The sequence below is a fragment of the Leuresthes tenuis genome, unplaced genomic scaffold (assembly GCF_036924035.1).
Source record: "Leuresthes tenuis unplaced genomic scaffold, fLeuTen1.0.hap1 SCAF_12, whole genome shotgun sequence".
In the NCBI taxonomy this organism is placed as follows: Eukaryota; Metazoa; Chordata; class Actinopteri; order Atheriniformes; family Atherinopsidae; genus Leuresthes; species Leuresthes tenuis.
Window position 1 is genome coordinate 32,006,368 of NW_027325366.1, and position 20,932 is coordinate 32,027,299.

At 45.4% G+C, this 20,932-nt stretch overlaps 1 protein-coding gene across 1 annotated transcript in view; it reads right to left on the reverse strand.

Moving 5' to 3' along the window:
* Positions 1 to 1,895: 1,895 nt before the first annotated feature.
* Positions 1,896 to 20,932, reverse strand: part of LOC140319785 (MOB-like protein phocein) — a 220,084-nt gene continuing 201,047 nt past the window's right edge. The window contains exon 9 of the transcript XR_011917981.1: positions 1,896 to 1,906. The gene's annotated coding sequence lies outside the window, so the exon portion shown is untranslated. The remainder of the gene's footprint in view (positions 1,907 to 20,932) is intronic.

A 20,932-nucleotide genomic window follows, 5' to 3' on the forward strand; every position in this document is an offset into this window, starting at 1 on the left:
ATTATATATATATATGCTAGTTGCTATACGTATAAGCCCCGCCCCTTTGGCCGCTTCCGGCGGCAGAAGAAGTACAAGCGGCGGGTTGTGAGCCCCGGTTAGCCTTAGCATTAGCATTAGCATGCATGTGTTTATGGAAATTCAACTGGAGGAGCATTTATTCTTATGAATCCCCATAATCTCATATTTCAGTTGCATCAAATATGTTGAAAAAGGTTAACTTCTGCAGTGTAACTCAGAGAGAAACGTGTGGCGTGAAGCTGGATAAATACAGTAGCAAACTGTTAGCTTGGCGGTCAAACTGATCCCGTTTTGTTGAGCCACCTGGTGCAGATGTGATGCTGTATGATCCAGAGAAGTTTGTTTCCTCAACATCTGCCGACTCAAAGGAGGAACAGCTGCATTATTAGTGTTTTTCTGCTGCAGTAGATGCACAAATTTCATAAAAGTGGATGAGACAGCTGCTAAATTTAGCCCATTGGAAAGAAAAGCCCATTAGATAGAATTAAGTCTTTAATGGTGGAAACAAAGCGTTTGAGTCATCAAATTAAACTGCGACTGCAAACTTAACACTTCCAGCACCGAGTTAAACTCCTGTCTGAGTCTAACTGGATATAAAACCCTCTCAGAAGGGGACCGACGTGGTCCACAATGAGCCAATCAAACAGCAGCATACAGGACTGTAGCAGCATGATAATTTAACTAAAACTGATTAGAGAAAAGCGGTCAAACTTTTTTCTGTCTCTCGGATGCTCATTATTGTGTCGCCCCCCCCCCCCTTTCAGGCCTGACTTTGAGCTAAATCCTGGTTTTTATTGGAGGAAACACAGTATATTTGTTGCAATACTATGAGTGACCACTGTGAAAACTGGCAGAGAGGCGCCGACGGATCGTATTCCTTAATACATCAGTGTGCTCACAAGGCCACTGCGGGTCAGCCATTTTGCTCACTAATGGGTGTGTTTGAAGGAGCTTTAATTACGCCTCCGCTCTAACGTCTCTCCTCAAACCTCCGTTTTACCTGCTCTGTCTCCTCCTCGGCCCTTTCCTCCCCTCCCTCCTCTTCTTCTGCTTCTCCACTTCCCGTCCTCCGCCCTGCGTTCCCTTCAACTCGGCTGTGCCAGTCAGGGGATCAGGCCCGGGCCTCTGAGCCTCGCCTCCCAGACAACTGCAAACAATTAGGGAAATTAGTGGCTCCAGCATCACCATCAGGAGGCCTGCTTGTTTATAATTTAATCGGGGCGCATGTCAAAACAGTCGGGGCTTGAGAGAAACAAGATGCGTCGGCGAGATGAAATTCAAACTGCCAGCCAGCTCAAAATATTAGGATTGTTTGTTTAATAGCGTGCGACCAACTGGGTAAGAGCAGAAAGTAGAAGGGCGGGGGGGGGGGGGAGACTAATGAAAGAAAGAAAGCAGCACGAAAAAATGAAGATTTATTAATTTTGATTTCTTTAAATACGTTCCACATTTTGAGTTAAAGCCTTCAATTATTTTGGCTTCTCACCCCCCCCCCCCCTCCGTCTTTCACTTAGCAATGCTCTGGGAATTTCAACCGCTTGGATCTGCGCCGCCTTTCAAATTCATTATAAAAGCTTTTTGCTAACTAAATAGAGAAGGAGGAGAAAAAAAACTGCCACATTCATCTCTTAGCCCCCCCCCCCCTCCTCTGCCCCCTGACAATATATAAATAAACTAGAGTGACCTGATTGAGATGTAAAAGGCAGGGAGTTAGCTCTGGGACCCATACATTACTCCCCAACATTAACAGTAGTCTACTCAGCCGACACATGGCGGTGGGAGTACAGCCGCTGGGCAAATGCTGAGGTTAGAACTAATGCCCCCCCCCTCACGCCTCCTTTAACCGCTCGCCGGTGCCCACACCTTTAGAAACTCGGGGCTACCGCTGGTGGCGTGATGATACCCCAAAACTGACACATTTCAAACACTTCTGACCTTCAGGGAAATGATATTTTGTGTGTTTTTAGAGGCTTTTAGAAGCAAAATTCTGGATTTGCTTCAAGAGCCAAAAAATAAATGACAAATAAATCACGACGGACACAAAAGCCTGATATTTTTGATAAGTTTTGGGAAAATTTCATCCCCAGAACCCAAACAAAGAGGTCTGTTTCTTCTTAAACAAAAAAAAAACTTTAAAAGAAGATAGTGAAGTCCATAAAGAACTGATTAGAGGCCTGTCTTTAAAACACATTACAGCCATGTGGAAAAGACAGTACACCCTCAGTTTCATCTGGACCTCACCGGGTCATAAACTGAAGTAAAAACAACCTCAGATGGACAACACAGGACATATTACACCGAGTCATTATTTATTGAACAAAAACTGAGATAAAACACAACAAAAAGCAGGGAGTGATAAACTAAGTGAACCCCTGATCCAGCAGCTTCAGCAGCAGTGAGTGTAAAACTAAATGAACCCCTGATCCAGCAGCTTCAGCAGCAGTGAGTGATAAACTAAGTGAACCCCTGATCCAGCAGCAGTGAGTGATAAACTAAGTGAACCCCTGATCCAGCAGCTTCAGCAGCAGTGAGAGTAAAACTAAGTGAACCCCTGATCCAGCAGCAGTGAGTGATAAACTAAGTGAACCCCTGATCCAGCAGCTTCAGCAGCAATGAGTGTAAAACTAAGTGAACCCCTGATCCAGCAGCTTCAGCAGCAGTGAGTGTAAAACTAAGTGAACCCCTGATCCAGCAGCTTCAGCAGCAGTGAGAGTAAAACTAAGTGAACCCCTGATCCAGCAGCTTGCAGCAGTGAGTGATAAACTAAGTGAACCCCTGATCCAGCAGCTTGCAGCAGTGAGTGATAAACTAAGTGAACCCCTGATCCAGCAGCTTGCAGCAGTGAGTGTAAAACTAAGTGAACCCCTGATCCAGCAGCTTCAGCAGCAGTGAGAGTAAAACTAAGTGAACCCCTGATCCAGCAGCTTGCAGCAGTGAGTGTAAAACTAAGTGAACCCCTGATCCAGCAGCTTCAGCAGCAGTGAGTGTAAAACTAAGTGAACCCCTGATCCAGCAGCTTGCAGCAGTGAGTGATAAACTAAGTGAACCCCTGATCCAGCAGCTTGCAGCAGTGAGTGATAAACTAAGTGAACCCCTGATCCAGCAGCTTCAGCAGCAGTGAGTGTGAAACTAAGTGAACCCCTGATCCAGCAGCTTCAGCAGCAGTGAGTAAAACTAAGTGAACCCCTGATCCAGCAGCTTCAGCAGCAGTGAGTGTAAAACTAAGTGAACCCCTGATCCAGCAGCTTCAGCAGCAGTGAGTGTAAAACTAAGTGAACCCCTGATCCAGCAGCTTCAGCAGCAGTGAGCTGCAGTGATGGTTTCCTGTGGGACGTTATCAGTCTCTCTCATGGTTCTGGAGGAATCTCGGCCACTCTTCTCTCCAGCGCTGCTTCAGCTCATTGAGGTTTGCAGCATTGGTTTCTGCACAGCTCTCTTAAGGTCCCACCACAGCATTTCAGTCAGGCTGAGGTCTGGACTCTGACTGGACCATTGCAACACCTTGATTCTTTTCTTTTTCCCACATTCTGCTGTAGATCTGCTGCTGTGTTTGGGATCTTTGTCCTGTTGATGAGCCAGTTTCAGCCCAGCTTTAGCTGTGGGACAGATGGCCTCACATTTGACTCTAGAATACTTTGGTATCCAGAGGAGTTCATGGTGGACTCAATGACTGCAAGGTGCCCAGGTCCTGTGGCTGCAGAACCAGCCCAGATCATCAGCCCTCCACCACCGTGCTTGACAGCTGGTATGAGGTGTTTGTGCTGATATGCTGTGTTTGGTTTCCTCCAAACGTGCTGCTGTGCATTAGGACCAAACATCTCCACTTTGCTCTAGTCTGTCCAAAGGACATTGTTCCAGAAGTCTTGAGCTTTGTTCAGATGCAGCTTTGCAAACCTAAGCTGTGCTGCCATGTTCTTTTTAGAGAGAAGAGGCTTTCTCCTGCAGCCCTTCCAAACAAGCCATCCTTGTTCAGTCTTTTTGTAGTGGACAAACTGCTTGTTTAAATTTCACAGAAATAAAGAGATGAAGAAGAAGATCAATAGTTGTTAGGGAACTACACATACTAGTGATTTTGATAGAGAAGATCCCCACCAACACCTGCCTCTTACAGTCAGCTACAGAAGACACCAAGAATAAATGCATAAACAGGTCAACATGTGAGGATGAACTCAAACTTTCTCACTTCATCATCATGTCCTGCCAAAGTCTGCTGCTGTATGATTGCAGAATGAAAATTGAATCGTGTGCTTGGTTAAATGCTGCTTGTTTTTTAGTCCACAGCTGTAAATAAATAGCTTTATTCCACTAGTCATTATGTTATTTACTGCCTCTGATCTGGTTATTTCTAAACTAATTCAACATCTTATAGAATCTGGGCCTCAAAGAAAGGAAAGTTCTGTCCAGTCAGGTTTGAAATTTTCACTCTTAAGCTCAACAATCTTGTCCAAATTTGGTCATTTCTGAATCCAAAATGGCAGCAGACACTACATCCACTTCCTGTAAACAGTCTGTGGTGAAAGTAATCTTTCCCGTTGTGGTTTTCATGGTGGTGGACTTTACACAATGTGATTCTGAACAAAATGGGTCCAGTTGAATTGTTTTTAAAACTTTAAATGAGTCATTGAGGGCCTCCAACTCCAAACCCCTGTTCTTACAGTGGGTATAGATACAGTAAAGTCGCGGGACAGGGACCCCCACATGGCCTCCACACACCCCGACGTTGAGTCCGTTGAGTGGGCTACTGGGAGGGCTGTCGCCCGCCGGATAGCGAGGCAGAGGAGGGAGATTTCACTGAGGGAAGCCCTTCTTCTTCAGCCATTAATGCATCCAGCGAGGTTGTAAGAAAACGTGAGAAACTACGAGAGTCCCAGGAAGCAGGAGATCAACGGAGGTGAAGCCAGGAGCCCAATGACGGCTGTCGAGCTTCACCTTGACCGCTGACAACGAACAGCGTGGCGGAGATCCTCAGTGTGGTCTCCAGAGGAAAGCAAAGCTAGTTTTGTGGTATTTGTTGTATTTGTGGCAGTTTAACCTTTGACTTTTCATGAGAACAGTTCATCTCTGCGTTGGCATCGTCTGGAGCTCAAACTTTTGCTTTTATACGATTCAGATTAAGCTTCCACTTAATGAGACTTCAACATATTTAACTTACTTTCATTCAGCTTCAGAGTTGCTTTTCAACCCTTAAACTTCAGCAGCTTTTATTCAGCACAGCAGCATTCACACGTGGTGTTTCGCAGGAACAGCTTTCTCTAGCTCCCGTTTAGATGTTTTTCATGGTGTGATAAACTTATTGCTGCTTTACAGGGACTTTAAAGGCAGACAATACAAAGTGGAAGAAAACCCCGAGCCGACTGTGAGCTGAGTGCAGATGGAGGGTGAAGGATGAGGCTCATGCAGCTCTGACGATGATGGTCTCAGCGGAGCATCATTAAGCTGATGAGAATCACAACAAGGCAGTAATTGGTGATAAGATGATGCATGGTGAAAGTGATCCAGAGCCAGGGATCCTGATAACAGAAGTACACAGCAACACACACCTCAGTGACAGACAACCCAGCCAGCAGACTGCGAGGCTGGCAGACATGCAGGGTCCTGGTCAAAGAGCATTATTTAGAGTACATGACTGCATGCAGCGCGGCACCAAACGGCTTTCATTATGCCGGCCTGCTCGCCTGCTAATGCCTGTTCCCCCAGCTACCTCACAGACGCACAGGCCCTGACCATCAGCCGCCAGTCCACGCAATCAGCCGCCTGCTATCAGCTCTCTAATTGGATCAGTGGCACGAATGCGATTACAGCAGGCGTATTTATTTACATAATAATTATTACTGCCATCCCCAGAGGAGCCAGTGGAGAACGGCAGGGTCTGGGGAGAGATGAAGGGTGGGATAGAGGGGGAGAGGAAGCCAGGGAGGAGGTGGACAGCGAGGAGTCTTCCTGTTGAGGAACAGAAAGATGGAGCAGAAGACAAACAGGGAAAGGATGAAAGTGAGGAAAAGATCCATGATGTAAAGCAACAGCCTCGAAATATACATCAGAATGATGGAAGCCGTGTTTGTTGCTTCAACGTCAAAGTCTAAGAAACAAAGAAAACAGTCATCATGTAAGAAGATGTGGTTTGACAAACATTAAATTGTGGTTGTATCAACCAAAGGCCTCTTTCTGCTGGAGCCAGCTGCGTCACACTCCGGCTGTGTGGTCTGAACTCCTTCTAACCAGATTAGCATGCAGGTTAGGACAAAATGGAACCAGGTTAGCCTTCAGCATGCTGATGGCCGCTTGGCCGGACGCCAGACTCGCTCCTGACTCCTCATACCAACATGTTGTGCGCATAATGACATTCAGCGCACAAACTCGCAGATGCAGAGATTAATTCAGTCTCATAATTTCACAGAGTGGGTGCTGGCGCTCTGCTGCTCCCACCGCAACATGGTTTTCCCATTTTGCCGATGGCTAGCGACATAATATATCTGTACTGTTTGGAGAGAATTTAGATAAATTTTGCCCCCCTGAGAGTCCTTCTCCAAACTCAATATAAATACAGCTCTCTGTTTCAATAACAGAGGCAGACAGACAGAGAGGGAGACGGAGTGAGACAGGCAGAGAAGGATGGAGGGACTCTGGGGACTTGGTTGCGTTTACGTTTGCTGCCATTGAAGTTGTCCACAGCCAGGCTTTGCTCGCCGCTTAATGGTGCTTAATCACGGAGCTCCTAAAATAGGCCATTATATCAGCGCTGAGCTCTAGAATTACACCGAGCCCTCAGGGCTCCAACAACAGAGCTTTTGTTAATAAGCTGCCATTAATCAGCTCCATTACGGAAGCCATTGGTCCAACGGGCGACACCGCAGTTGAAAAATACCTCAGGAATAAAAAACAATTTACTCACCTAGTCTAAACCGCAGCCGATGTGTGTGCATGTGTGTGTGAGTGAGTGTCAGCACGAAGGCTGGGTGGGACAGGAACCATGGAGGCTGATAAAGACACCCAGAGGACCAGTAGCTGAGCTGACTTAGTCCTCTCCAACCAGGTGCTGCTTGCCGGTCCTTCAGACCCTTCTTATAATATTTCTTCTAAAAAGATCCAGCAGAAAACAGTCACTTTAAACGTCTCTTCCAATAAATGTTTGAGCCTCCCTTTAATGTGCTCGAACACTTTATCTCCACAGATCACACGAGTTTGTCTTATTTTCCATGTAAACCAGCAGCTGGGCTTCCAGAGAAGATTCTGATGAAAGGAAAACCTTTTCATACACTCGTCTGAGATGGTTTTTGCCAGTTAAGAAGGAGACTTTATGAAGATTAAAGGGCCTTAAAATAACTTTACGAATCAAAACTGACCTGGAAAAGTTTAAATAAGCTTTTCAGTTTCAGTTCAAATCACAAATTCATCTCAAAGTCCAGTTCGATTACAATCTAATTAATTTAATTCCAAATTAGACCAATTCATGCAAAGGTAATAAAAAAGTAGAATAATTAAGGAAACCGTTAGTTTTCCCGTCCTGAGCTGCACAAGGCGACTGTGGGAGGAAAAAACTCCCTTTTAACAGGAAGAAACCTCCATCAGAACCAACACACATGATGTAAAATCCAAGATATTTCCAGGGATTAAAGTAGAAGAAGAGCCATCTCCATTTTCCTCTTGTGGATGTCCACCACAGTCGTTGTTTTTTCCTCCTCAAGGTTTTCTCTCAGTTAGTTCAACTACTTCTTCTGCTGAACTACAACCCGTGACAAGGTGGTTTATATCGCCATCCTTCGGTGAGACTACCAGCCAAATGGATTCACCTGAAACCAGTTAACGGAAACGTGTCTGATTCACGTTTGCTAATGTTTCAGCATCACCAGAGAAGATATTAAACAGTTGAGTGGGATGTTTAAACACCAGCTGGTGATATTAAAGCTTCATAAATGCTGTTTCTTGCTCTATGTGGCGCAGTGGGCGGCGTTCATGAACACTACCTGGTGATATTTAAACACTAAACAGGAGAAAAACCCACTTCTCATTCATGTTTGAGCTAAATCTTTGGTGTTCTCTCATGAAGACGCTACATTAACTCTGGGAAAAAGAGCTATATTGCATTTAATTTGGTCCGTGATAATCCCGACACCTAAACCATGAAACAGCAGGGAGTCGATGCTGCTGGAGCGCCAGATTTGCAGGTCTGGAGCCAGAGTTCTGACAGTCAGAACAGACAGAACCGGTTCTAAGTTCTTATTACTGAAAAGTCATCGTTGCAGAGCTGCAGCGGCGGATATTTCTGTGTGTGCAGGTGATGGAGCGCCATCAGACGCTGGCTGTCATCACAAAGGCTCCTCAGGGGCCAAACATCATCCACACTAATGTGGGCTAATCAAATATCTGGCAACCCTGCTCTCACTAACAGCCACTAAGAACATGAGTGGGGACTTCTGCTCTGCAAGTCATTGATCCGCCGTTTTCAGTACTTGTAATTAACTGCGAACACGACCATAAAGCTGACAGACGATCAAAGCAGCTCATAGGAACACATGCTGGCTGCTGTTTTTTCACTGCTGGAAACATGCCGCAGTCTTTATCCTGAAACTTTTCTTTTCCACGCTCTTCCTCCTCGTTACTGCCAATCCTGTTAATCCGTTGTGTCTTCCTCATCAATCTCTCCCTCCTTGCTGCCCCTCCTCACCCTATTTGTCTCTATTCAGTCAGCCAGAGAGAAATACAGGGCCCTTCTCAGCCAGATAAAGCTGCTAATTTCATTAATTATGAACCAATATGTTACAGTCTGTGTAGCGATGGGAGATGTGAACTGGCATCTGGTCCAGTCTGGCATCCGAGGAACAAGGGAGCAGAGAGGACGGATAGAAGAAGAAAGGATGCACAACAACATGGACTCCAATCTGCAGCAAGTGACTTATTACTGATTACACATTCAGTGTTTGTGGGATGACTTTTATGACAGATTTTTATGAGATGCCATTCCTGTACAGCTGCACATTAATGAGGTCAAAAGCTCTCCAACACAGACAATAACACTTTTATGTTGGTGTAAAACTGTCAATATTTTCTGCTGTCTGTGTGTGAATAAGGGATTAATGTGGATGATTTACTGGATTTCATCTGAAAAAACTGAGAAGAATGGTGGTTTTACCGCTGGAAAGATCTGTCAAAAGGTTGCAGTTTTATTTTATCTATCATTTAGAAGACTTATGGGCTCAAAAGTGACTCTGATGTCACGTGAAACTCCTCATTTCATCTCTAAAACTTCGAGCCACAGACTTTAAAGTGAAATATATCAGGTTGAAGTAAACAGGGGTTTTAATTCTGCTCTTTTTAGCTTCTCAGCTTCAGTTTCTAAGCGATGAGCATCAGATTCTCCCTCCAGAAACGTCTGATCCTGATCCACGCTGAAACATTCAGGAGATCGTGTTTCAGGAGATCTCTCCAGATAAGTTGTTTTGTTCCTGCGGTTTCTTTCTCTGGCTGTGCAGAAGACTCCTCCGATGTGTCTGTTATCCTCCATGTTGTTCTACTCAGCCTTGGCCCCATTTTAGAAACTTATCAATCAAATCTGAAGCGAGAGTGGGCGCCACGTCTGTGAGGAGGTTCAGGCCGAAGGCGTAAAGGTGACAAACTGAAACAAAACCTCAGGGAAAAACAAACCTAGACTTGTGAGTTACATCCTATTCTAAAAAGTTACTTAATTACTTTCTACCACAGCACTTGACTTAAAGGTTAGAACTGAAATGACTGAAGCTAACAGCCATCCTTGATCTCTTCCAGTCAGCTCCACTGCTAAAGCTAACTTTCTGCTGGAAAAACAAACCTAACCAGATCTTTAAGGCTTTTTTTGGTCGGTCAGTTATTAGACTTCTGAGTTAAATGTTGGCTATCATAGAGATTATCGCTGATGGACACTCGGCTTTCAGCGCTGCTGCCAGTCTGGATTTGTTTGAAGCACAGACTGCTGGTCGTCTCTCTTACACTGGATAGTGTAATAGAAAGATTGCCACCTTCTGTGTGTGAGATCTGGGTTCAAATCCCCTGCATGAAAGGTACTACCTCCTTAGGGAAGACCCCCCTACCCTACCTGTAAGTCGCTTTGGATAAAAGCCAAATGCATAAACATTAACATTTACTGCTGATCAAACTCTGATGCGCCTGGTTTCGGTGACGCCTCGTTTACTGACTGTTCAGACGAAGATGTTTTCCAAACCGTGCAGCTGCCTCACTTACATCCTATTCTAAAAAATCCGTTACTTAATTACTTTCTACTTGACTTAAAGGTTAGAACTGAAATGACTGAAACTAACAGCCATCCGTGATCTCTTCCAGTCAGCTCCACTGCTAAAGCTAACTTTCTGCTCTCATTAGGCCTTAAAAGACTCTGAGAGCAGCTGTGGCAGCGCCGTCCGGCCTCAGTCTCTCCTGATCAGGGCTGCTTTCTGACACTGGACACCTGCACTGCCTCAAACACAATCACTAAGCTCCACTTCTAAACCCTGGGAGCACGAGCAGTGCTTCCTGCTCTGAGATGTCGGGGCGTTTCAGCTGAAGACCCTGACTGACAGATGTCAGAACAGCTCAAGTAAAACACATTAACGGATGAAACGGAGTTTGTTCCGAACAAAACTGCTACATAAGCTGTAAAATCTAAACACTCTGCAGATCGCTTTCCAGCTTTGGAACGAGTTATAAACAGTTATCATTTCAGAAAGCCTCCCGAGGATTTGGCGAAGGTCTCCGTTAACGTCATTTTACACACATGCAAACATCTGAATCTGCTTTACTCGAATTTTAACGCATCAAATATTTGATATAATATTTCAGCCTTTACTGGACGAAGCAAAACGAGCGCAGCAACTGCTCAGAGGTCCGTGTAGCGACATCTAGTGGCCCAAAGGTCAAACTGCAGCCAAATAAATCCCCTTCTGGTGCAGAACGCACAAAAGTCCCACTCTGAGTCCAGTAATTGAATGCAACATGTTGGTGTCTGAGAGCAGAAAGCTGCTGCATCTGAAGCCTTGAAAAGGATCTTTAAAGACTGTTACTGCAATTCAATTCAATTCAATTCAGTTTTATTTATAAAGCGCCAGATTACAACAATTGTCATCTCAAGGCACTTAAGTAATAAAGTCCAATTCAAGCCAATTGGAATTCAATTCATTGTAATAATAATCCAATTAATTCATATGGAGCCAATTAAAAAATAATATCTTAGCTAAGGAAACCAACAGATTGGACCGAAACTTGTCTTCAGTCCAATCTCCCGTCCTGAGCCTGAGGGACTGTGGAAAGGAACGACTCCCTTTAACAGGAAGAAACCTCTGGCAGAACCAGGAAGAAACCTCTGGCAGAACCAGAACCAGGAAGAAACCTCTGGCAGAACCAGACTCAGGAAGAAACCTCTGGCAGAACCAGAACCAGGAAGAAACCTCTGGCAGAACCAGAACTAGGAAGAAACCTCCATCAGAACCAGAACCAGGAAGAAACCTCTGGCAGAACTAGAACCAGGAAGAAACCTCCATCAGAACCAGAACCAGGAAGAAACCTCTGGCAGAACCAGGAAGAAACCTCTGGCACAACCAGAACCAGGAAGGGTGTCCATCCGCCTCGACCAGCTGGGGTTTAAGAAGACAGAAAAGAGGGAAAAGAGGAGGAAAAACACCATAACGCCATTCAAAGGATACCTGCTGGAACAGGGAAACACAAGTTAATAACCACAATAATGTCACATGTACATAATATCATTTGAGAAATTAAACAGGGGGAAAAAGAGAGCAAAGTGAGGAAAGGTGTGACAGATGAGGTCCCCCAGCAGGCTGGGCCTATAGCAGCAGAACTATGGGATGTTTCAGGCTCCCCTGAGCCATCCCTAACTATCAGCTTCATCAGAAAGGAAAGTTTCAGCCTGATCTTAAAGGTAGAGAGGGTGTCTGCTTCCTGAAGCCAAACTGGCAGCTGGTTCCACAGAGAGGGGCCTGATAACTGAAGGCTCTGCCTCCCATTCTGCTTTTAGGGGCCTGATAACTGAAGGCTCTGCCTCCCATTCTGCTTTTAGGGGCCTGATAACTGAAGGCTCTGCCTCCCATTCTGCTTTTAGAAACAGGAATTAACAGGAATTACCTTCTTTATTTAATCTTTGGCCAAAAAAAGAAATCAGGGAAGTTGTTGTTTTATGTTGTGGAAAGTAGCCGATGTAGATTCAGTGGAAAAGTTCTGGAAGTGTTCAGTGAAATGTTCTTAAAGGCCAATAAAGCTCATTATCATAGAACCCTTGACTGTGGACACGTGCATGCGTTCACATGCACTACGTCTATCTCCCCAGGACTGGATGCAGAGTTCAGCCAATAGCGTGAGAATATCTCAAATAAATAACCTCTTAGTATTCATTCTGGACTTACAGAGCTCAAATCAAAGCTAAATGAATTGTTTAATTGTTCCTATCGCGCACGCAGTCTCGCGCTGAACCCGGAGAACAAAAAGCTCCGGCGTTGTGTGATAACTTCGCCTCGGTTTGCGGCTGCTGTGTGTCCTGAACAGGTGTGCCCCTCACGCTACACTGCCTCCCGCCTCTCATCTTCCTCTCAAACACACACACGCGCGCGCGCGCGCAGGCAAAGCCGCCTAATCAGTCGCGCTTCACGTCCAGAGGATGGCACAGTGAGCGGAGGCGCATGTGTTTTTGGTATTAATAGTAATTGTGTGTGTAAACTGTTTCACATCAGCCGCCTCCATCACAACAGCTGCCCTGCAAATCAGCCCAGGCTGCGGCAGCTGATGACCGTGCGTGTTTGTCAGGGACACACAGCCCCACTTTTACAAAGGCGCGCGGATTCATGTGACACATGTGAGTTTTATTTGATGACAAAGACCGAGTGCACTTTTATCAGTGGATCGCTGCCGTCTCATTGGTTGATGAATGGTGTCAGCGGTCCGGATATTGAAGGGAAGCGACAGCAGTGCGTGTGTGTGTGCGTGCGTTGTGTGAATTCTACACAAGAAGACAGGCCAGGTTGTTAAATTGTACTCATAAGCCAGCAGTTAAATGTTGGTTAATGATGCTCCCAGAAACCCAGAGGGACGGACAGCAGAGCGACCTTTAGACTCCACCAAGTGTCCTCAGGATAATCCCTGGTCATAAATATCTCCCCATTCATTCTGCACGTACACACATTCACTGTGACGCTGCTGCGCGCGCACACACGCACACACAGGGCCGTTGGGTTTGATTCTACCGTAGAGAGGTCTTTTCATCCTTAAGGGTCAGCGGTGGTTGTTGCACTTGCTGCGCGCACATGCGCGCGCACACGCACACACAGGGCCGTTGGGTTTGATTCTACTGTAGAGAGGTCTTTTCATCCTTAAGGGTCAGCGGTGGTTGTTGCACTTGCTGCGCGCACACGCGCACACACGCACACACAGGGCCGTTGGGTTTGATTCTACTGTAGAGAGGTCTTTTCATCTTTAAGGGTCAGCGGTGGTTGTTGCACTTGCTGCGCGCGCACACGCGCACACAGGGCTGTTGGGTTTGATTCTACTGTAGAGAGGTCTTTTCATCCTTAAGGGTCAGCGGTGGTTGTTGCACTTGCTTCGCGCGCACACGCGCACACACAGGGCCGTTGGGTTTTATTCTACCGTAGAGAGGTCTTTTCATCCTTAAGGATCAGCGGTGGTTGTTGCACTTGCTGCGCGCGCACACGCGCACACAGGACCGTTGGGTTTGATTCTACTGTAGAGAGGTCTTTTCATCCTTAAGGGTCAGCGGTGGTTGTTGCACTTGCTGCGCGCGCATGCGCGCACACACACGCGCACACACAGGGCCGTTGGGTTTTATTCTACCGTAGAGAGGTCTTTTCATCTTTAAGGGTCAGCGGTGGTTGTTGCACTTGCTGCGCGCGCACACGCGCACACACAGGGCCGTTGAGTTTGATTCTACTGTAGAGAGGTCTTTTCATCCTTAAGGGTCAGCGGTGGTTGTTGCACTTGATGCGCGCACATGCGCGCGCACACGCACACACAGGGCCGTTGGGTTTGATTCTACTGTAGAGAGGTCTTTTCATCCTTAAGGGTCAGCGGTGGTTGTTGCACTTGCTGCGCGCGCACACACGCACACACAGGGCCGTTGGGTTTGATTCTACTGTAGAGAGGTCTTTTCATCCTTAAGGGTCAGCGGTGGTTGTTGCACTTGCTCGGCGCACACGCGCGCGCACACGCACACAGGGCCGTTGGGTTTGATTCTACTGTAGAGAGGTCTTTTCATCCTTAAGGGTCAGCGGTGGTTGTTGCACTTGCTGCACGCGCACACACGCGCGCGCACACGCACACAGGGCCGTTGGGTTTGATTCTACTGTAGAGAGGTCTTTTCATCCTTAAGGGGCAGCGGTGGTTGTTGCACTTGCTGCGCGCGCACACACGCGCACACACGGGGCCGTTGGGTTTTATTCTACTGTAGAGAGGTCTTTTCATCCTTAAGGGGCAGCGGTGGTTGTTGCACTTGCTGCGCGCGCACACACGCACACACGGCCGTTGGGTTTGATTCTACTGTAGAGAGGTCTTTTCATCCTTAAGGGGCAGCGGTGGTTGTTGCACTTGCTGCGCGCGCACACACGCGCACACACGGGGCCGTTGGGTTTTATTCTACTGTAGAGAGGTCTTTTCATCCTTAAGGGTCAGCGGTGGTTGTTGCACTTGCTGCGCGCGCACACACGCGCACACGGGGCCGTTGGGTTTGATTCTACTGTAGAGAGGTCTTTTCATCCTTAAGGTTCAGCGGTGGTTGTTGCACTTGCTGCGCGCACACACACGCGCGCACACACACACAGGGCCGTTGGGTTTGATTCTACTGTATAGAGGTCTTTTCATCTTTAAGGGTCAGCGGTGGTTGTTGCACTTGCTGCGCGCGCACACACACGCACACACAGGGCCGTTGGGTTTGATTCTACTGTAGAGAGGTCTTTTCATCTTTAAGGGTCAGCGGTGGTTGTTGCACTTGCTGCGCGCGCACACACACGCCGTCTCCGCCGCCCCGGCCGCAGTCGCCTTGCCGTGCCTCATGATTAGCACTGCCTGCTCCATGCCTTTGTTTTTTGCTTTGTTTGTTTGCCACTGTGCAAAGATATTTCTGTGGAATCTAGCGTGATTGCACCACAGGTCAGCGACACCCATCTATTACAGCGCAGAGGAGCCTTGTATTTAGACTGCCTCAGCGGCGGCTATATTTATCAGCGCATGCTTGGCCGGGCCCAGGCGCTCAGCTTTCCCCGCACATTCCAACAGCCGTCACGATACACGTCTGAAACTGGGCAAAAAGATGCGTGAAACCGCCAACCAGAGAGACGAGAAGCATCATTTATTAGGACTTCGTCAGTTTCTGACGCTAAGGTAAAGTGTGGGATTTCACCTGCTTTCGGATAAAGCGAAAAAAGTCGCAGATAAAAATATCTAAATTATAAAGGACTGCAGTTCGGGTTGGCTCTGCATCAGCTGCACAAACCAAAACAAAAAGATTCTGATTACAGCTCAGCTTAGAGCATTTACTCAGAAGTAATACTCGTGATTATTTGTCACGATTATTCACAGATCTTAGGGGGAAACAGTTGTTCTCTGTGAGCAGAACTCTGCTTTCATCCACACTGAGCTACATTCCTGCTTCTTCCCATCAGAATAAAATCCTCATTCGGATAAATTCAGAGCATCTTTTAGAAGGAAAATAAAGGATGCTCTAACAGAATAAACCAGCAGGGCCTTGCTTTCTCTTCCTCTTTGTGTTTAAATGATTCAAACCTGCAGAAAACAGGTTGATGTTGCAGCGTTAAACAAGCATTGGACTGTTTTTCTTGGCCTTCATGCATTCATCATCCTGCGGTTTGTTTTTTTCAGACGCTTCAATAACTCTGCAGCTCAGAGAGCATCTGATCTGTTCTTGGTTAGCTTCACTCGCCCTGAATCCAAACTGTGTCCAAACAACAGAAGATGATCCCCGTCCAGGGACCAGATCTTTGGTTTCTGTCTCCTGTTCTTGTCGATCCGTCCTCGTGTCGCTACTCGTCCAAACTTCATCCAGGAAACTTCCAGCTGTGCTGTTTTTCACAGGATCAGCTACTCATCTATGCAGCCAGATTAAACCAATCAGATGGTTTGACTACAAGAATATCTCAAAGACATAAAGACCTGGATGAATGTTCTGCTCCTAAATTCAGACATAAGTGCTTTTTCCTTTGGACCTGAGCGCTTCAGGGAGAAACTGTCTAGTTATAGACTTCCTCTACATGGCATTTATTTGGCTTCTAGTTCCACAGTGAAGAATGTTTCCAGAGTCAGGAACATCCTGTCTCATTTCTTCTCCTCATATAAAGCTCTTAATGACCGAGCTCCGTCATATCTTAAAGATCTCATAGTTTTTCCCAACAGAGCTCTTTGCTCTCAGACTGCAGGTTTCCTCGTGGTTCCCAGAGTTTCTAAAAGTGGAATCAGATGGTTTCACAACCGTTCGCTGGTTTAATCCTGTGATGAAACACATGCTTGTTCGTACAGGTTAAAAACTTACAGGTGAGAATGAATCCACACGATGGTGTGAAAGTCTTTCTGCTACTTATAAGCCAGCACCTCGCAGTCTAAAATGAAAGAAGCCTCTCAGATAAGAGGTGAAACGTCTGCATGAACCAAGAAGAAGAAGTCCAGTCGCCCTTATTAACGCTCTTAGGATCACCATGACGACGCTGACTCTAAAGCAGGCAGAGGAGGTCTGGATATTGGTGTGATGTTCAGTTGGAGGTGTTGCGCCCTCTGCTCCGACAGTTTGGGAGAGGTACGTGGTAACTTTTGAGCCACATGAAGGACAAAGGCGCAGCCGACGTCTTTACTCCATTTTCACTTTATTCAAACGAACACACGGGCTTTTCTGCGCAAGCGCAAAACACAAAGCTCTCTGCCAGTCAAAATGAACCGATCCGCAAACCATCAAACTCTCAATAAATTGCAATTAGTGCACACAGTATTCATACTTTTAGTACCGTATTAACATTTTTAATCAACCGTAACAAAACAATAACTATACAATGAATATTTTGTAACTGTTGCTTTTAACTTTATATAAACTCTACTCTTGACCTTTTAAACATGTACCTTTTAATCTGTGTATGAAACACTTTAAATATCTTAATGAACCTGTCACAGAGGCAGTTTACAGTTCGAGCCCCTGTGGGTTTACTTTGGGCCCCTTTGGTACCAACATTTAAACGCTGCAGCCTGCCTGAGTGCTGCTGACCATCTCCATCCCTTTATGAGTCCCATCTTCTGGTGGCTGGTAGCTCATATCGTCTCAAACTTAGGGGTTTAAAATAAAGGAAAGAATATTCTTTAATACAAGAAACGTTCAAGTCCAATGAGAATTGTTTCGTTGTTGAAAGTCTTAGAAAGCTGCCTCCTTTTCCCCTTCGTCTGTTTGTGGTTGAGCTACCTGAGTGTAACAGAGGAGGTTTATTCCTCTTTGAAAACATCATCATAAAACAGTATTAATGAAGCAGAAATATATGGTTTTATGTGCCTTAATCGAGCTTTCAGGCGCCACATTTACTTGGTAAAATTAGCCGTCACTAAGTTTCAAGTGTGCCTGTTTGAGACGATAAAAGCTCATATCGTCTCAAACTGCTTTCTTGAACATCCCAATGAATTCCCTGAACTCCGACGGCCTCCAGTCACCAGATCTCAGTCCAACAGAGCAGCTTTGGGATGTGGTGGAACGGGAGATTCGCAGATCTGCAGCAGCTGCATGATGCTGTCGTGTCAAAATGGAGCAAAACCTCTGAGGAATGTTTCCAACACCTTGTTGAAAGTTCTGAGGGCAAAATGAGGCTCAATCAGATACTTTATGAGTTATAAAAATGAGAAAAAGATGACTTTAGAGCAGTTTTGACTCCCAGAAAGCGTCTCAGATGCATGCAGCATGGCTTCAGTGCCCATTATCAGCCCGACACACAGTACTTTAGCATGTTTTCATGCTCTGATTCCCTGAATAATGCAGGTAAAGAGGTTCTTAAATGCCTTTTTTTTTTTTTTGCATTCGTATGAAGGTGAGTTTTCTGCACATGCAGGAGGTCACGTACACGCGTGACCGTGGGTGCATCTGAACCGAGTTTTCATGCGTGTGCACGTGGAAGCAAGCAGATAAAACATGAAAGTTAAGCAGAGGTGAATCAAGCAAATCATGGCTTCAAAAACTCGCTCATTATGTGCACTCATGAATTATTTCGTAGCAAAACACTAATTTTTGCATAAAACTTACAGTGTGCTGATTGTGCAGCGCAGGAATATTCATACACTCGTGGGGATTTTTAATCCACCACCAGTGTGTGTGTTTTTTTCCATCTTAGAGCTGTTTCTCTGGCACAGAGTGTGCACGGTGAATATAGGTCAGATACGCACCGGGCTCACTGGTGGCACTAAGGATGGCACAGCAGGTCTCCAAAGGCAGCAGCACCACCAGGGGAGTCCCTCCTCTGCAGTGCCTTAACTGGTGTTTACACACACACACACGCGCGCGCACACACACACACACACACACACCATGCTGCTATTAATACAGCCACAGTCACTTTAATATTTAATTGCGTTGATGGACTGCATCTGCGCTGCTCTCTGATGCAAACATTATTATACATACTAAGTGGCTTAATTGTAATTAGAGCTGAAAATTTGATTAAACTCAACAATAAGGGAGATCACAGCATTTTTTCCTCCTCAGCAGAGCCCTTCTTCCCCTTCGCTGGCTTTTAACTCCTTCAGTGCTGCGGCTCGGCTCCTCACCAGATGCTCGGATCTTTCGGCTGGTTTCTTTCTTCTTGAGTCACCCTCAAGAAGAAAGAACCGGTGCTTCGAGTCAACAAATACGTCTGGATTTGGATATGTACAGATGTTAAATGTATATTTTCCTACTTTCAGATCATGCAGCGTTTACACCCAGACTTACTTACTTTACTAAAATCCTTTCAGTCATACAACAGTTGCTTCTCTGATCCATTTTCCTCATTCATAAGGTGACATACAACTAAAGATGGCGTTCAGGAGGCACAACAAAGCTAAACTAACGCTAATACGGAGGTGCTGTCGAAGACTCAGCTGCACTGGTGCCGAGAAAAGGAGAAGATTCCCCAGTTTTAACCTTTTTTTGGCTTCGAACCTGACGACGACGCACACGGTGTCAAAAAACACAGCATGTTAGCATTAGCCACATGCTAATGCTAATCATTTTTATTTATCCCTTCAATGGAGAAAAAAGCCAAGAAAAGATGTTTCTCTGCATTTTTTCATTTAATTTCCTTAATAATAATCTGAATCAATGTGCATGAGGGGACACTTTATGGTAAAAGTATCTTATTTCTTCTAGCTTTACATACCAAAACCAAGTTTTAGACTTATTTATGTTCACAGATTTTAAGTTATCTACTTTTAGGGGTTTAAAATAAAGGAAAGAATATTCTTTAATAAAAGAAACGTTCAAGTCCAATGAGAATTGTTTCGTTGTTGAAAGTCTTAGAAAGCTGCCTCCTTTTCCCCTTCGTCTGTTTGTGGTTAAGCTACCTGAGTGTAACAGAGGAGGTTTCATCCTTTGAAAACATCATCATAAAACAGTATTAATGAAGCAGAAATATATGGTTTTATGTGCCTTAATCGAGCTTTCAGGCGCCACATTTACTTGGTAAAATTAGCCGTCACTAAGCTTCAAGTGTGCCTTTCTGATGATCATTACATAATGAAAATGATAAGGTATCCCTCTTTATGCCTGACTCAAATAGGAGTGGGGGGGCAGTTACACAAGTGTTAACACATTTCTCAGTGTGTGGTTTTAGGATGCTAAAAGAATAATAAAAACAGGTTAAAATCGAGTTAAAAGTAGGCAGCAGGCATCACAAAACCAGGTTAAATTGATCAACCTCTTCTTTTTTCATCCAAAAGTTGCTGCTGTTAGTCTCAGAGCCTCCATGTGAGACTCTTTCTAAAAGAAAAGGTGAGCTGTTCCCACTTTTATAAACTTCCAAACCAAAAACATGCCTACAGGCGAGTGCTTCATACGATGTGTTTAATGAGAGTCAGAAACAGTCATTTAAGTAAAAAGAAGTGGATAAATATCTTCAGTCACCACCCAAACAGTCGTAGTGTTGCTATTTTAATTAATGCCACTGTTCTCATGTCTCTTCTACTTGAATTCAATAAGACTTCCTGCTGAAATAAAGCTTAGCTACAAAAATATAGATCTGCTTCCAGCAGGCGAATGAATATCAATAAATAAAAATGATCAAATAATCCCCCACATCTGTGAAGATATCAACACACTTTGCCAAAATCAATCCTCTTTCTCTTGAAGCTGTTATCTTTGCTCTTAAAAGTAAATTTCTTTCTCATTCGAAGCATTTGGAACTTTTCTTGGAGCTGCTGCAGGAATGCTAACGTCTGCTAGCATCGCAGGTTTAATCAGCAGAGTGTTGTCCTGTTCAGCAGGAGCTTTTTGTCTTTCAAACCAAACAGATTTGGAGGGTTTTGGGCTGAGGGTCGCGGTCTGAAGACGTCCCACTGGGATGTGGTAAGTCACGTGGAGCATTGTTCAGGTTTGTTTGACACAATTTGGGCAATTAATCAACAAAGTAATCAACATTTCAGCTCGACAGCAACATATTAAATGAAATACAAACATAAATAACTAAAAATGTTCCATGTCTCATATTTCTGGTCAAATCCGAACACACACACACACACGGGCCGGCTGGCGGTGTGTGTATTATTTATCAGGAGGGAGGCGTGTTTGCGGCCTGGTGTGTAAACAGCTGTGTGTTGCTTGACATGCTTTTGCACTCTCAGCTCAGCGTTAACCGGGTCTGCTGGTGCTGATCAGACCAGAGCCGAGGCGACAGGGCCCGCTTGGCCCCGCCCCCCC